At 35.6% G+C, this 5,487-nt stretch overlaps 1 pseudogene; it reads right to left on the minus strand.

Annotated features, from left to right (window-relative positions):
• LOC148732492 (uncharacterized) overlaps positions 1–4,018 on the minus strand; it is a 5,559-nt pseudogene extending 1,541 nt beyond the window's left edge.
• Between the last annotated feature and the right edge of the window lie 1,469 nt (positions 4,019–5,487).

Consider the following 5,487-nt stretch of genomic DNA (forward strand, 5'->3'; position numbering starts at 1 on the left):
TCTTGTGGCTGGGATGTCTTTGATAAGCAGCTTACAGAAACTTCCACAGACAGTGAAACGAAATTTACAAGCCCAGGGTGTCTATAATTCCCTGAAAAATGGTTCAAGAAAAGTGTTAGTAGTTAGTTTTGGTTCTGAGGGCCCAGGTAAAATACCCACGACAATAATATTGTCCAGTTTGTACCTCTCATGGCGAGTCAGATTGAGCAACACAAGGTAAATCACTCCCACAGATCCAGGAGAATGTTTATGTGGCCTAAACCAGTCAACATTTAGCATAACATATGAATAAAGGCTGATCGTTTCTAAATAAACTGTTTGGGGCTGCGTCGGTGGGGTAACGAAATAATTTGGATATATCAACAAAGTTGAAATGGTAAATTTGTTAGCCCTTCGTCATTCGCTCCGACGAAGGGCTAACGCTCTAAACGTCACCTTTTGTAATCGTTACCGTGGCCAATTTACCATTTCAACTTTGTTGATATATCCAAATTATTTAGCATAACAGCTAGGCTGTTGACATGCGAAAGAAAACCAGTTGATGATAGCTCTTTCGATACATTTCCTTCGTATATGTCAGTTTTGACATTGTTAGGTAACTCCTGCTTTCTCCACTCCTGACACTTGTTCCAAAATCCAGGTCTCCTAAGCAGTTGTTACAAAGAATTTATAAACTTTATAACAGAGTTGTATGAATAGACCATCCTTGGGTACAAAAAAGTCTTTGCGCCAGTGCGAACAGTCTTCAGGGGTACTTCATCACAAGGTCCTGAGTGACAAAACATATATAAAGTTAAAGCCAATTGAGTAAAAGGACAATACCTTGTCCTGCGAATGGTTTAGATGCAAGTAAATTTGTAAACTATTATTATTTTAAAGTGTATTTGAAGTTTATATTTATTTATTATTTTTTCATTTGCTTGATCAAATCTACATGTGACTCTAATTAATTGGTTCCAGCTAATATCCATACACACCCAAGGAAGTTAACAAGTAATTCTGAAGGGGAGTGGGGATCAGTGCTGGCTGGTTAATTTGAATTAGCATTGTATTGTAAACCACTCAGAAATGAAAAAAAATTTAGGGAATAATAATCGTAGTTATTGTGTAAAGCTATATTAAGTTACTTTGGGTGTTGACTCACCTCTTCTTGCCCTATGGGGGTGCCTAAACCAGGGAACAGAGGTACAGCGAGCTGACACTTGCCTCCCAAAATGATTCTTGACACAGTCGTTGTAGCCATACAAAGTTTTGCACTTTGGACAGACGACATACTTGACGAAATCATCACTGTTCAAAAGCCCGAGATCTTTATTGAACTTGTACAAAGTGTTTGGCAAATTTAAGTGACATCTCCGTAGCTGAATCTGTTACAGAAAATCCAGACTGCCAGGAAAATAAGAACAATAAAAGCCAATAAATGAGCACGCCACATTTATCTGAGAGAAGCATTGAATCGTTTTGTTCTTGTGGTCTCTCAGCAAAATCCTCTTCTGGGAGTTCTGGTTCATTGCTTCCTTGAGAATTACCCCAGTCCTCATTGACGAAATTAGGTGAATCATGACGATGTGCATGAATAAAATGTATTATTATCCAACTACACTTAGACGAGTACAAATAACGCCACGGACGAGTACAAATGCCACGCGGTATTTGTACTCGTCTATCGTAGAGTACTAGTTAAACAGGTTTTCTCGCATCGCGGGAGCGAAAAAAAACAAGTGGCGGACAATTTGGATCATATTTCCGACGATGAAGAATGGCTGACAAATATAGATCCAAGTTTACTTGATGAATCGAACAAAGAAAAACAGCTTGACGACCAGAAAATTTCTTCATTTAACGAAGAAAATAGAAACAGCAACACAACGCGTCCATTCCTTTCCGCTTCGCGTACTTCTGTCACGCACTCTTCGTAAATAAATATCCGCGAAATTCGCCCGCACTAAAATAACAGTTTGGCGTGTTGGATAATAAATAACTTATTAGACCTTTCGTTGTGTAGTATCGCTGAGTATTTTTACTCGTTATTTGTATTTTGACGAGCCCTACGGGCTCGTCAAAATACGGCACAACTCGTAAAAATACTCAGCGATACTACACAACAAAACGTCTAATAAGATATATATATTTTGAGCAATTTCATTAATTAAGGAGCTTACATTTAAGTTATTGTCAGTGGAAAGTGAATTCAGCTTCTAGAATATTTTGCTTCCCCTGACCACTATCTGGCACTTATGTCCAGGATTGAATGGAGGTGTTTTTTAGCAAATAATTCACATATATGAATAGATTTTTGAACATTATCACACTACTTCATATTTGACTGAATTGTTAATTTGAGTGAACTTTTATCAGTGAGGACAATTTACCATGCTCATTTTAAAGAGCCCAAAATCCTGGACATATTTGCTATTTTTAGAGGAAGCTACAATTTTCATTCTCTCTTTTATAGTTCCCGTGTTCTCCATCAGATGGGGTAGTATATTTCAAATATCAAATAAAGATTTATTGATTATACAACGTTTTGCATTAAATTGTTAACAGGTAACAACAGATGTTTGACAAAAACTCAAACAAGCATCCTTCCTATCACAGACAGAGTACTGCGAAGGATTTGGAATTTTCAGGGACAGGTTTTCTAAGCCATTAGTACCCTATACCTTATGTCAGAGTGTCAGTATCAATCAATTAGATGATTTAAAATTCAGAAATTGCCCGTATGACTACTCAATTATTTAATGTTCTTAATCATTACTTTTAAGTAAGGAGTTTTGAAGCCACCAATGACGTTGCCACTGATAATCGAGAAATAAATTTTTTGTAAAAAATCTTTCAGAAAATCTAAAATGGCACATCTAGAGTATCAGTGTTTGGCGCTTGAAACACGCAACAAACCTTTGGCGAATCATGAAGCATTGCAAGTCGCTGTGAAAATTATTATTGAGACGCTAAACAGTTTGAGCGCTGTTGAGATCGTTGAAGAGATTGCGTACCATGGCATGATGAAAAATACAGATTAGTGACTGGCTGGAAAAGAAAAAACACCAGGGTAAAATTGAGAGATACTAGACATTTTCTTGTGATTAGGTTTCGGTGAAAAAATTTTTGTGCTCTACGTAATGTAAAAATTAAGAGTTTGAAAGCTAAAGTGGATATCCTTCATTGGTTTGACGTAGAACGGTTACGTTCATTAAAAAGAAAAAGACAAAAAAATAGCGTTCGTTAAAATATCGTCAATGGAATACCCCATGACTTAAAAATAAAAACCGTCTTACTCCAGCGGCACCACTGAAAAGATTCGACGACCTTCAATGACATATACATGTAATTACTAAACTGAGCCTCAAATTGTCTATTTCAGAGTTTCTATGTTTTACTGAATCTATAACACAACTGCGATCACTATTATTGATATAATCTTCGTATTCATAAAGATATATATATATATATATATATATATATAACGCGAAACGATCAACTTGCCAAATCTACGCTTCATTTTCGAAGGTAAAACGCTTTTAAAGACTGTATCTCACCAATGCCTCACTGGCTATGCTGATAAAAGAAATGTAAGGTACATAGATTGATTTTACAAACTTAGATGAGGGCCCTGTAAGATTCAATTACTATATTATTCTTATTTTCTACAAATAAAAATAAGAGTATTCAGATGAACAAAGCCACGCTAAACAGTTAGAATAAATACTTCTCCTTAAACATTTACAGTTACTGGAAACACTTTCCTTTCATATGGCTAGCAACTACGAAATGTAACTTCTTATGTACTAATCAACTGAAACAAGCCGACTGACTTACAGTTCATTTTGAAAAAATCATTGTTAATACCACATCATTATATAAGAAAAAAATGTATTTCATCCAGGCTATCAATTCAATTACGTCTAGATGTGTACCGTTATTTGCAGAATAATAGCCTACAATAGGTTGAGATTCAAATATTTAACATAGCTTTGGCGTGTGATTATTTGTATGACTCTTACCTCCTACCGTCCATTTTAGTGACTAAAAAAAATAAGAAAATATTATTATATGGGTAGTTTTGATGTTAAAATGATCCTGTGTTTATTCTGTAATCTTAGCGTCTTTAAGTACATTTGATTATTAAAAATCATTGGCCACCCACCTCTGATAGTAAAACGACTTTCAATTGAAATAGTATCCCTGAACAAACATTTTCGAAACGGAACAGTTCTAAAAGTTGTATACAGGTCATTGATCTCTCACTGTCTGTTACAGACAATGACATTTTTAAAAGGTTTATATAGAACTAAATGTTACTCTATAATCACTAACTGATTTTCAAAAGTTTCTAAACTTTTTTTTGTTGATTGAGTTTCACACATTTTCTTGTGCAGTTTTAGGGTCTTTTAAGGACTGTGTCTTCTCTAACTCTACTCGAGTTGTAAATATTTCAGTCGTTGAACCACACCGAATCCTGATAAGCCATTAAAAAAAATTTTAAGGTAAAAGCACACACTCACTTTTGGACGATGAATTTACTTTTGAATTCTCTTACGATGACGTTGGATAGAAAACTGAAACTCGCCTCATTTTATATTGACCATATAATTGTTACGTATCAGCACTTGCTCGAGGCAGTTTTCACATTATCCGTGGCAGTACAGGAAGACACATCTTTAAAGAATTTACTTCCCGTTTTGAGATGAAACAGGTGAAAGAAAATGGGGCAAGAGGTGAAATAAACGACCTCATTCAGTGGTGTAGAGATAGGTTTAGTCGTTGGAAATTCGTTTTTAACATTCTTAATTCCTAAAATTTTGCCCCTCTTCGACAGTTTGTGTGGTATTCAGTCTTTGAATGGTACAATAAATGAGATCTTAGAGAGAGACTCATTGCTAAATATCAGCAACAGTTACGAATAACTTTTAACTTTCGTAATTCGACTGACTGGTTTAACACAAAAACGAAATATACGAGGACCAATTATAAGAGGCAACCTACGTTCATTAGCCTTTCCATTTATTTTTATCTTATGGAAGCTCATAAAAATAATATTGCTCTAATACCTTGGGCACGATTGATGAAGGTCTAATGAGCTCCCTTGTATGTGATGTAGTCCGCTGGCTTCCTTGCTAAACTTTTAATTGTAGTCCTTTGTCCAATAGCTTAACCATAGATGCTTCAGGTGATTATCGGAGACACGTGCTTTTGATCATAGTATGCCACACATAAATCAATTAAATGATAAGGACTTTGTGCAAGGTCTTCCGCAATGAAACATTACTGGAGCCAATATTGGTCCTCACGCTTGGGTACTCTAATGTATAAGTATCTGTAGTTTAATCGTAAAATCCGAATCATTGATGCTTTTAATTTTTTACCTTCGCTTACCACTTACGGTTCACTGACTAAATAGAGCAACTCATTTTTCTGCACCTAGTATGATCTTTTTCGCATCACTAGTTGCTTCCGTAGCGGATAAAATTGTGGAATGGAGACGGA

Source organism: Stylophora pistillata, chromosome 4 (genome assembly GCF_964205215.1).
Source record: "Stylophora pistillata chromosome 4, jaStyPist1.2, whole genome shotgun sequence".
Taxonomy (NCBI): Eukaryota; Metazoa; Cnidaria; class Anthozoa; order Scleractinia; family Pocilloporidae; genus Stylophora; species Stylophora pistillata.